We start from the raw sequence: 13,674 nt of genomic DNA on the forward strand, positions 1-13,674 counted from the left end.
TCAGTTTGACTGATATTTAGTGTTTTAAAATATTAAATTTATTATAATTGGAAAAGATCTCTCCATTTTCCAGACATAGTTGTTCAGATAAATGACAATAGTTCACATCAACAAAATTTTATTCTCTTGATTTAATTCTTATCACAATATTTAATCAACTTTAACTGTACTGTTCAAACTTTTTTACTATTGTAAGATATGTTTTATCAGATCAAAAATATCTGATAAGAATGTAATGAAAATTTAATACTCATTTTGAATAAATCAAAAACAAGTAAATATTTAAATAAATAAATAAGTTGCACTATCTAAAAAAATTTTTAAAGTATTTTAAATAAGTTAATGTTATCATTAAGAAAATATAAAGCCATTTAATAAAACAATAGTGCTCAAGAGATTATGTATAATATATATTAGTATATGAAGAGACTAAAGTAAATACACTTTACATAGTATCTTGATCATGAAAAACAATATTTCAAAATTTTGAAATATTCTGCTCTAAAAAATTAATATTGCATGAAAATAATTTAAACTATAGTAAATTTTTGTTTATCTGGAATAATATACTATTTTCAGACATTGCTAAAATATCTACTAAATATCAAAGACTATAAATAGGGACTATAATGGTTTACTAGTATAACAGATTACTGAACAGACAGACAGGATTATATCTTGGTGGTAGCTAGTCAATGGCTATATGCATGGGCGTAGCCAGGAAGGGGCATGGATGGGCACGGCCTCCTCCAGTTAACCTGGTGCCTCCCCAAAAAATTACAGCCAAAAAGTGTTGAGCCAATTTGCAAAAAGAAATAAAAAGCTGAAGCTAATTTAATTGGGTGTAGTGCATCCACTGAAAGTCTAGATCAGGCATAGCCAACGTACAGCCCGCTTAATGAATTTATGCGGCCCGCGATTAATCTTTGAATATTGGACTTAACTTCAAATAATTGCTTGAATGGATCCGTGATAATTTCTTATATCCTAACAATGTGAAGTGATAGAAAAGTTGAGAAAGTCTGACCCCTAACAAAAAAAAAAAAAAAAAAGAGGGCACCGGCTTTCTGTGCCCAATGTGAAAAGTGTATCTGTAATCTCTATGTACTGTACAGTTTAGTCTCTACAGGTTAAGGCATTGCTAGAGTTTGATATTAATGTATAAATAACAACATTCAAAGCCCGAATAGTATAACTACTAAACTGCCGAACGATCGCCTAAATATCAGGCTAAACAACATTCAAAGCCTGATATTTAGGCGATCATTCGGCAGTTTAGTTGATATTAATGTTACTAGACGTATGATTAAAGGAAGTTTCATATTATATGTGTGTTAAGTTATTGTCGATTCCTATGGAAAATTCATTTTAATGAACGATAATTTGAAATAATTCAATTTTGTGTCAGGCTGGACTCTACTAGGCCCCCATAACAAAACTCTGGCTACGCCAATGGCTATATGGGCTTTAGGTCCAACTTCCTTTTCAAATGGGAGAGAGGATGATCTCTAAAGAATAAAGTTAATGTCAGCATAGAGATGTTCACACTACTTGTCTCTATCACTGGATCACAAATAGGGAAGTCTGTATATCATCTTTCAACATGAAGCTATAACAAAATATTTAGCAAATAAAATCTGCCACTACTGAGTGTTTACATTTTAATTTAGTAGTTTGAAATAAATGTAAATCTATCTTTGCATATTTCCTAGAACTTGATTTTCTACACAGTTTATATAGTTGGCAGCTTAATTAGAAATTCAGAACTATGGATTATCCTCTCACATTCTGTAAAACAGTGATTCCCAAATAAGGGGTTGCCAATTCTTATATTGTATAAGTTCCTTTTAATAAACATTATTCTGTTTATAAATTCTTTAAGAGATTCCTAATAAAATATAGAAATCAAATGCAAAAAATTTTGTACAAAATTGCAACAGTAGCACCAACACTAATAACACTGATTATAATAGTAATAGCCATCTTGCATTTCATGTAAAAAAACTAGCACAGATACCCAGAAAAGTCACAGTTAGTTTTCTTTTGCAACTGTGGCCAATCTATAGGTAAAAGGTAATTTTTAACTGCCAAAGAAAAAATATAGGCAACACCTGAAGAAAATTGGCTCCAAAAAAATATTAGTGGATATTTTATTCTATATTGATTTAAGTATAAATTATTATTAAAACTAGATAATCTTCATAAAATGTAAAATTGAATGCAATTGTTCAGTAACTGAGAATGACTACCTTTGACAATTACTGCAGTATGTGATTATTGTCCTAAGTCACAATTTACATGTCAGAATGGTAATGATCTAATCACAATATGCAATTCTTTTAACTTTTATAACATTTCTATATGTTTTCATGTCTTATTTTATTTTATTGTTCATGCAATATATTTTATAAATCCACTTGTGGTGGCATTCAATCTAATAAAACATTTTTGAAAATATTCAACTTCAAAATATGATAAATTAAAGGCTATAAATTTGGTATATTGTTGCTCTTTACATATTTAATAATATATACTTAAATGTATGAAATGAATTCAAATAAAAAAAATTAATTTTCTTACCACAAAAACTACTAACATATTTATTTTATTGTTTTGTCCAGAAATATAGACTGGTAGATTAAGAAAATATCAGAATTAAAATCATGCACCAACCAAAAAACAAATAATAAAACTGAAATTATGCAGAAAAGTATATTACTAATATTACAAATATATTTAAAAAATTAAATTATTATTATTTTGAAGGTAAGAGTTAGAAATAAAATGTTAAAAATACATAAAAATAAATTTTATTGAATAAATTCTTTTGTGCGTACATTTAATGTTAAGATCAGAAAAATTTGTTAATGTTCAAATGGGAGGCTGAGAGGAAAGTCTGGGAACAACTGTTACAATGATGCTTTTTTTGTATAGGAATTATAACTTTTGTATGCTAGTAACTTTCCTTACAATGTTCTAAGGACAGGTAGCAAAATTAAGATAAAGAGAAGTTAAAGTTAATTAATTATGTATTTGAAATAGAGTTAACTAAATATAATTATTATTTATCAATTCAATATTTCATAGTTTCTAGTAGAAACTGTAGAATTCTATAACAATGATTCATTACATGAAAATAAAATGCTTTAATTATTAGTAAAATATGGAAAATATACTTTCCTATCAAATCAACAGTAAATTCTATTATTTTAATGCAAATTTCTCATTTTATTTAAGAATTAGTTAAATAATTTAATATGTTAAATTATCTAATTAATAAATTTAGCCTGATTAAATTTGAGCTAAATTTATTACTGAATAATAAAAACTCATTCAGAGAATTCTTTAAGATATATTTATACAATTGAATTTATTGCATCAAAAAAATCTGAAAATAATACACTCTATATGATTATATAGTACTTGCAAGTTTCAATAAATGAACGTTATTTGATGAATTTGTCTGCATCATAATAGACACTTGCAGGTAGCAATATTGGCTTTGCTCCAGATTTTGAAATTTAAATATTACACAAAGGAGAGCAAGTTATGAGAAATAACACCATTTAGACCAACACACTGCTCATGTCAATGTTCCACTTTTCTGGGATTTATAAATTTTTGAATACAATAGTTCTGAAAGTATTTAATTTTATTTTTTAATGTCATTGATGTTTCATGAGAATGCTTGTGTCACTTCTGTGAGCCACTCACTATGTTAATTTCTCTTGTAACAACAACAGGAAACCATGTTGCAGAGATTACACCCTAACTGATACAGTAGAACCTTGGAAACTCGGCCTAATGTGGACCGAAGGGTGGCCGAGTTTGTGAAAATGCCGGGTTATCGGGAATGGGGTTAAAAAAAATAAGTGCGAGTGTTTCCTCAGAAAATACTGTACTGTACTTGTATGTATTGTTTACTTGAGAATATAACAGAGAATAAACTGCCCGAATACCCTTAAACAAAGGAAAAGTACGTCCTTTATGAAGGCATAGAGCCTTTACTACATGAAAATGAAAATTAACGAATACACTGTGTACAGTAATTTACCTGATAAGACAGACCTCAGAAAAATACTTTATGAGAGCTTTTATACTTTTATAAAGCTGTCTATAATGAAAATTAATTAACTAAGGATTTTTTTGCTCTGCCAGGATGTGCCCGAGTTATCCGGAGTGCCGGGTTATCGAGAGCCGAGTTTTCGAGGTTCTACTGTATTCAGTTATAAGCTTTCCACATTCTCCTCTGTTCAAACTGCCATTGTGTCACATGACAAAAATGCTTTATCTTTCAAGACCTTGAATCTAGTAGAATCTACTCTAGAATTCTTGAATTTAACAATTTTGAAGTCACAAGTTGTCTTGTCTAAATATCAAAGTAGCTAAAATACAAGTTCATTCAAAAAATTTGATCAAGTACATGTACTTTTACACTTATTACATTCAAGTAGAAGTTAGTAATCGTTAGTACAAATGCCTCAATTTCTATAAAAACACATTAACAAATATACAATCCATAATATTAAAAATGCTGTCTGTAGATTTATCTTAAAAACAAATCGAAAAATTTTAATATAAACATAATACATATGAGGCATATAAGATTTTAATTTCTTATATGCCTAAAGATGTATTAAAAAGTACTGTTATTTAATCTATAAAATCTTTATATTAAATTTTACAATTCAGAAATTAGTAAAAGTTGAGAAGAGTTATTTATCATCATTATATATAAATTTATTTTTACTTTTCTTTGGTACAATTACATCTCTGAATGAGACAGGACATTATCAGAGCTGTAGACCATACCAATAAGAGCAAAACAGTCAAAGGAACTAGACCTCTAAACATGACCCTTGGAATACAGCCCCAAAAACACCCTAGTTCCAGGTCAAGGGCAATCAGGAGTTGTGTTCCTTCACCAAAACCATTGCATTTAATTACTTAGCCCAGGCAACTATGCTGGCTTCAAGTAGCCCACTCGACCATTCCTGGAATACTTGATGACATAGTTTTAGGGGGTGTGGGGGCTCACCCAAAGAGGGTGCAGAGATGCCGGCCGTCATCCGCCCCATAGCACACGACTACAAGCGGAGCATCAGTCGAGGTTCACCATTACTTGCCCAGATCAACATGGAAAATATAGAATAAGCGGTATAACAGTACACTGTAAAAACCAACCTTCAGGGGCAAATATCTTGCAAAGGATCACATAAAAGTATATTTCCTCAGACTTTTTTGCTCATATAGGGTCAGTGGGAAACACCTCATTCAGAGTTCACATCTTATCTTTTCTTTGGCAGCTTCCTTCATTATAAAGCAGTAACTTAGTTATTGCATTCCTGAACCACAAATGTAACAAACAGAGCATAAAATCTAATTTTCCATTTAAATGAATTTCAATTAACTATAGAATTTAATTTTATTGTCATTTGTGTAGATACCCAATCATTGCATTTGAGTAATCTAATTATTGACAAACCTGTAGGACAATTTGTCACGGGATTTAAATGTAGAAAAAAAGTTAAGAATTAATTATTTAATGCTCACCCTCCACCGCCTGGAGTTAAAGAGAAATCATTATCGTCGTCGTCAGTAGCAAAAAGCATTTTCTACTGTTACTTTATTGGCTCTTGTATCTACAGAAAGGCAAAATATGCTTATTTTCTTAAATTTCGATGAATCTTCATTCAATACACACACAAGTCTTCGTATGTAACATCAACAGTACGTGAATCACACCTCCCCATGTACATAACAGCTACACTGCGCCACTTCGTCTTGACAATTATAAAATACTGTATTAAATTAATAAACATTTTAAAATCTTATTATATAATGTTATTATTTTTAACAAAATTAAATATATTATTAATTATATCTAATTAATTTTAATTATGTACGTATTAAATATTATATTTATGTGATATATTTTTCAGATCGCCATCTGTTAACTCGTTTAAGAACTACAATTACGGGAAAATTTATTTCTCGTTGCATTTAAATTTTTTACATTATTTTAAATGCGGTAAATGTATAAAAGTTAAATTTTTTCTTAAAAAGGAATATCTATAAATCTTAAAATATTGTTTTGGATTCTTGCAAAACTTCCAATCTGAATATAAAATTGAATTAGATTTATTCGTGCGAATTTATTCTCCTTTATCTGTATTCATTTCTCGTCTATTCACGGAATAGTTAAATATTGTAAATAAAATTCTTGGATCCTTTTTCGAGATCCATTATGCACCGAATACGTATTAAATCCCCAGTTCCCCAGACCCTGAGGATACTTCGGACCACCCTGACAAACCACCCCGAAAAATTCCTGAGATTACGTATCCCCAAACCCTGGTATGTAATGGCCGGATGGCTGAGCGGTCAAGGTGGTAGTCTACCACCCGGTCGGCCCGTTATAGGCCTGGCCGAATCCATAATGGGCTTGCTAAAAGAGGTTTTCTCAGTGCCCACAGGGCGGAAAGAGTTTAAAAAAGAAAAAAAAATACCCTGGTATGTAATGGATCTATTAGGTCGAGGTATATTTAGACTACCTGTACAAAAACCGAGGGAGTTCCAATAAGGCCTTTCCACAATTTGCCAAAGCCATCCATACTGTAATTGGTTTAGCAACGCCTTCATCACACAGGCGGATTTTCATTCCAAATCTTCCAGTATAATCTAAAATTTCGTTTCCTGGTCAACATTCAAGCTTCCATTTGGACACTTTTTTAAACAAAATATCCTCGATTCAGGGCCGGATTTGGGCATTTTGGGGCCCTAGACATTTTCTTCTTACCGGGCCCCCTCCCTCTCTCACAAGAAATAGAGCACACAAAATATGTAAAACAATAAATAAAACAAAACTAAATAATGTGAAAAACTAAAACAATTCTTAAATTTTTATTAATAAAAAATATTTAATACACAATAATAAATTTTAGTTTTTCTAAAAAAAGTTTGAATAGTTTTTTTATAAATTAAAAAAACTGAAATTTATTTTATTAAATGTCTAACAAAAGTTGTTATAAATAACAATATTACCCTAAAATATTAATTGTCAACAAGACTATGTCTTGTTTATAAAATCGTACTGCATGCTGTGTTACCAGCTTAGAGGTATGATGGAGTGCTGTACTGTACTGTACATGTCAGGAGTTGCAATTTGGCACAGAGTATTAAGTGCCCAAATCCAGGTTTGTAGGTACTCAAGGACCGAGTCAAAATAAAATACAAAATGGCGACTCTCTGTACAAACAATCAAACCGAAGTCAGGTAGTGAGAGTACCACCCACAGGCGTTCTAGGAAGTGAACTCTGACCCTAGGACTGAACGCATAGTATTTTCTTTGTTAAATACAATTTGTAATCTAATTTTGTAAATTTGGGAGTACTTCAAATATGACATTAAAACAGGGTTTTATGTCGTTACAAGTAGGTTTTTCTAACATTATCTAGTAAAGTAAAATCGTGGAACCGATAAGAATTTGACGTTATATTAGGGTTGTCGTTACATCCGATGACGTTATAATCGGGTTAAACTGTATATTGTTTGTGCAAAATAAAAAAAATAATTCGGACGATACGATTATTTTTTTCAAAAACGGGAAATTTTCGTTAGGCATCGACAAAAATTCAACCCGGGCTGACGGGTTGCAACGGAGAGAAATTTCGAAATTGGATAGGTTAATTTTACCGAAAACGCATCGTGGATGACCTCGTGGTCGTGGCCGGCGAAGTTTGAACGATCGCGCTCAAAAGCAGCGATACCAAAGAAGATTGGAGAATGAGAACGAGAGCCGCATTGAGCGTCAAAATGATTCCTCTTAGTAATGAGTCTCCGACACATAGTCTTGTCCCAAATACGGTTTTGCCGTTTAATTGTTTAATTTAACCTTTTTGGTTAATATTTAAATAATATAATATTTTACCAGTTTTACCAGTATTATACAGTTGTCCAACAGAAGAGTAATCTATCTTATTTACAAATCTTTTCAAAATACAGTTTGACCAGGCCTTTCTAAAAACAGTGCCCAAGACCGGTAGCGTAGCGTAGTGGGGGCGGCAGGAGCGGCCCGCCCCGGGCGGCACTTTTAGGGGTCGGCAAAATTTCACAATAAATAATAATAATATCTTGTAAAAATTTGAACCATTTTATTTCATATTTTCGTCGCACCTACGATTCGGACCGATTGAAACGAGCACGAAATTGTGTTACCATCCGGACAGTGAGTCGATTCCCGGAGAATCACTGTCAGGGTGAACTATTAATTAATTAATTAATTAAATTAATTATTAATTTTGTCCGCGGCAATATCGTGCGCAACCTTTTTTTTTTTTACTTGCAAAATGACATTACGCATGCGTCAGGAACTTCTGTTCGAACAAACCTCACCTTCCGTCCGGGTCAGCGATTTTAAAAAAGGTGGCAACACTAGCACGGAATTTTTCATTACTTATTCTGTGACGAAACTGAATTTTAGCTGAATTTTAGTCTTAAAAGACTAAAATTCAGTTTCCTCTTATTAGTCTTAAGACTAAAATTCAGTTTAGTCTTAAAAGACTAAAATTGAGATACCTAAATAAGGGGACAGAGAAATTTTCCTTTGCCCAGGGCGGCTGACACCCACGCTGACCCCAAGACATTTGTCTCATTTGTCTATGCCAGTATTTCTCAACTTGTAACGAATCATCGCCCCCTTCAATATAGTATCGTCCCCTTCAATAAAACCGTTACGTAGTATCGCCCCCCTTTACTTCAAAATTCCGATGCCGAGGGCCAAGACTAACGCCAAATTCGTACTGCATTGAATAGACTAGTGATTAGTATAATGTTATTTGTTTAATTATTGTACGCTATAACGAATAAAATATTTAATTATTCTTAATTAATATAATGTTTTACTATATCGCCCAGAAAATTGTTTTTCGTCCCCAAAATATAAATTGTTACTAATCGCCCCCTCAACATGGAAAAACGCCCACATGGGGGCGATATCGCCCCCGTTGAGAAACACTGGTCTATGCGATGATCCGGCCCTGCCTCGATAATCATTTATGTCTAAGTCAACATTTCTCGCTAAATATAGGTTAAGACTGATTGTAACCTCTTTTAATTATTCACGCTACGATATCTCCAACAGAACACTTCAGAATTTCGGATGTTGAATTTGTTCATATTCTACAATAATATTTTCTACGTTTTAAAAATTCGTAACGAATTAATGAATTCGATTTTCAAAATTCTGAACAGTACGTCAATCTACCGCTCTGGGGATTAGAGATCGAAAATTCCTTGGAATCTTTCGAATGTAATCTATTCCGGATATGTTGGAGATCCTGGCTACTCCAATGTAGGCCTGGCCAAAAAAAATAACGGGCTTGATTTTAAAAGAGGCCCTCTTAGTGTTTTTACAGCAAAAAAAAAATCTAGATGGTTAATGAAACAATTTTTAGTTGTCACAAAATAATATGGCATTTCTTTTTCGATTTTATCGTATAGTCTATCAGTTTATAACAAATGTAGCATTTAAATATCATAGAACAAGTAAAATAGGGAGGAAAATAATATAAGATAACAACATGTACATTGTATCAAAAGTCCAACTTTGATAATATATCCTCATTCTTATAGAAATTTTGGATAAGTACGAACTTCATCTAGGATTATTCATTTTTGATATGATAATGAGATAGTTTTGATAAGATGAATCTTTTTATCTTCATATAGGCCTTATAGAATCATTTATAGAATCTAATAAATCAATTAAAAATTCTTTAGGCCCAAAATATTACAGTTTCTCCCTTAGCAGATCGCCCATGTGTTGCGTGGTCTTATTCCATCGATCTAATCCAATCAACCTTTTGTCGACGTCCGGTTGGCTGAGCTATTAAGATGCCAGCTTACAGCTCTGGAAGACCCAGGATCGAATCCTGGCGGTAGAACACGCCAGGAAATTTTTTTGGAGCTGTCTGTCCCGATAAGTCAGTCAGTCGGGGTGGTCTGTCCCTTCACTAGGCAATCGTCTATTGTATGTCTGAACCCACGAACGGTACGGAAAACAGGCCCTCTTAGTGCCCACAGGGCGAAAAGCGTTAAAGAAAAGTATAATATATATTCATTTAATATTTCGTAAATATTTGTAAATATAATTACGATATAACTGTTAAACAGCAATTAAATTACAAATTATTTACTTGTAAATTAAATTCGTAAGTAAAATACAGTATATATAATAATGCAAATTAAATTTGAAAAACTCGTATACGTCTTTAAAAAATATATATTACTATGATGAGCAAAGACAAAATAAATAAAATAAGTACTGTACTAAATATAAAAGAATTCTGAAATAAATTTTTATGTATTCTTGATAAGAATTATCTTAATTATAGCTTGATAAGATACAAAAGACATTGTCTGGTCTAGTGAATATAGCATTGGATCAGATATCTTTCTTGTATAACGACCCTTGAGGTATCAACAGGCATTGAATTTTATGTTATATTGGAAACTATACTGCAAGGTGAGATTCAATTCTTTTCTTATGACAAAATTATTAAACTATAACTAATTTTAATTTTAATATATTTTAACGCATATATTTTGGAACTGTTGCTTGTTATTAATTAATAACAACAGGGGATTGAAATAGTTCTTTAAAAAAATACATTAGAGTTAACTGAATTTTGGGTCACACTTTCGTATTATCGACATAATATAATTTATACTTAATCATCATTTTACTAATTTCTCTTAGTTCAAAAGCTATTCTATTAGATCAGTGTTTTTCAACCTGTGGGTCGCGATCCCCAGGGGGGTCGGGAAGCCTTACACAGGGGGGGCGGGTAGAAGAGAAAGACAATGTTATAATTAAAGGAAGTTTCATACTTTACGTGTGTTAAATTATTGTCGATTCTTCCGAAATTTTCATTTTAATCAACAATAATTTGTCTCAACAGAAAGAAAATTAATTAAATACATAGTTTTTAAAATCACTGATATAATTTTAATATGGCCCTAGAGGCGTCGCCAGAATTTTTTAACTTGTAAAGGGGTCGCGTATTCAAGAAGGTTGAAAAACACTGTATTAGATAATTTAAACAGATAGATGCAAAATTCAAACTTGAACAGTCAGATGGCAGAGGCAGTAGAGTTCGAGCTGCCACTCTAGGGGACCAGGATTCGGATTCGAGTCGGAAACGTCAAGAAATTTTTAAGGTGTTTTCGGATAATTCGGACCCCGGGTAGTGAGGGAAGCCTCACCATTCGGTCAGGACTGCACAAAACCCATAATTGTGCCACTATGTGTGCACTAAAAAGCCCCTTTTCAGGGTCCTTTTAGTGCACATATGACGGAAAAAGTTAAAAACTGATCAAACCCATAAAGGGGATTGGGTAAAATAGCCCTTCTAGTTCCTACAGGGTAGAAAATATTAAAAAATGATCCTCTATTTGTAATAAAAAAGATTTATTAAGTTAATCATTCGAAATTTTAACTTATGAATTTCCTAATTTGTTTATTTTTTCCATTAATTGTACTGTACATCATTCAAAAAATACATTAGAATCTCTTAATACGATCTAATTTGTTCCATCGTAAAGCGAGCCGCATGTTTCTCATAAATGAATTTTCATAAAGTAAAATTTCGTTTCTGCAAAACAGGTTTTAATTATACATTACTACACAAAGGTGACTAACAAAACTTAAGAGATATTTCATCATATTCATAATAAGAAAATTTATCCTAATAAACCAGTCTCGATTGTTTAAGAGTCTCTCATCTAATTGATAGAATTATTATCTGTCTTTCTTATGATAAGATTCAGTTATTTTAGAATATCACCTACCAATTGTATGTGTTTCTTTTATAATTTTTAGAATATCTTTTTATTTTAAAATTAATACATTTGATATAAAGTTTACTAAATTTGCTAAATTTGCTAATTAAATTCTTCTTCTAAACCTTTTTTTCTAACACTTTCCGTTCCGCCCTATGGCCAGTAAGAGGGCCCATTTTTATCAAGCACACCGTGGGTTAGGGTTGACATATCTCGTCATTTTCCTCAACTCCTTTCCGTATACCCAAGTCCTTCAGTCAGACCAAACTCTATAGTATCTACTCTTATTCCTCCCTAATTATAGTAGATCCCCCACATTTACGACTTCGAAAATGTTTTGGAGAACCGTCGTTCAGCGAGTCGTCCAAATCGAAAAAATAATTTGTGAGTCTATTCATGAAAGAAAACTGAATCGCATACCATGCCTAAATGGCCAACAATGTAGGATGTTATATAAGAGTTACATTGCATTTATACTGTAGTCATTTTTATGTATGAAAAACAGCTAAAAAGATTAAAAAGACTTTGTTTTGAGTGTCAGGAACAAATTAATTCATTTTATATTGTTTCTTATGGGAAAATTTGTTTGGTTTTACAACAAATTGGTTTTAGAACAAATCGGTTTTCGAACTTTTAGGAACGAATTAAGTTTGAAGCCCGAGGTTTGACTGTATTTAATTGCACAATGTTTAACTGCACAAGATAATAATGTCCATCTTACCAGAGCGAACTTCAAAAGTTTGACTAATTAAGTTAGTTGCATTTGCATTTAATTTACATTTCATTACATTTTTTGATGATAATTTCTGGAAAATATTTTGCAACATCTGTAATGATTTAGCATTTTATTTTAATTATTGCACTTAGACAATAAAAAAAAATTGAAAGCTTTCATTTCATGTTATCATGGTTTTGAAATTATATAATTAATTTCGAGAATGATCAACAACAGATTAATTACAAATAGGAATCCAAGTATTTTCTGAGATGAGTCATTATTTCACATTAAATTAATTTATATGAATTGATTTTAATATGATAAATTGAAGTTAACTCTCCTCTCCGTGGGCGTTAAGAGAGCCTCGTGGATTAGGCCAAGTTCACAGTGGAAGGGCTGGGCGAGGAACGAGACTCGACATATCTGGAAGATTTCCTGATATTTTCGACCCGTACGGATTCAATCTAGGGTTCCCAGAGAGGTAGGTTGCAACCATAACCGCCCGGCCATCCGGTCATCCACGTTTAATATCTATAATATAATATAAATAGGATCTTACACGACTTTTTTACGGATAGTTTTAGAAACAGAATCTTTTAAGCTGGGCGAACACTAGGCAATATTTTCCTCTAACAACCAGTTACGTGAACCATTTCCATAAGAAAAATGGCTGCTTCCAACAAGAGACGTGCTGCTGTTAGTGCACTAAAGCCTATTAAATATTGATGTTTCTAGCAATTTATAATGATACTCATTAGAAAATGACCGCTTGGCCTAAACGGTTCAGGTGTCAGCCTATCGTTCTGCAGGAACCGGATGGAATCCGGGCGAGAAAGAACAAACTTTTCTGTCTGTTCATGTCGAGCCGCATCCTCACCACCCGACTGCCCTATTGTGGGTCTGCCAAATCCACGATGAATACGGGAGAAAAGTCCTCCTTGTATCACAGGGGAGTGGAAAGAGCCAAAAATTAAAAAAACTCCTTAAAATAATATATTTTAGAAAACGCCTTTATATGTATAATACTTTATTTATTTATTTAATGATAAGAGTAGAAAAATGTATATATATATATATATATATATATATATCGAGGTCCGATACTAAATCAATAG

Source organism: Centruroides sculpturatus, unplaced genomic scaffold (genome assembly GCF_000671375.1).
Source record: "Centruroides sculpturatus isolate CEXI.00-Female unplaced genomic scaffold, Cexi_2.0 scaffold187, whole genome shotgun sequence".
In the NCBI taxonomy this organism is placed as follows: Eukaryota; Metazoa; Arthropoda; class Arachnida; order Scorpiones; family Buthidae; genus Centruroides; species Centruroides sculpturatus.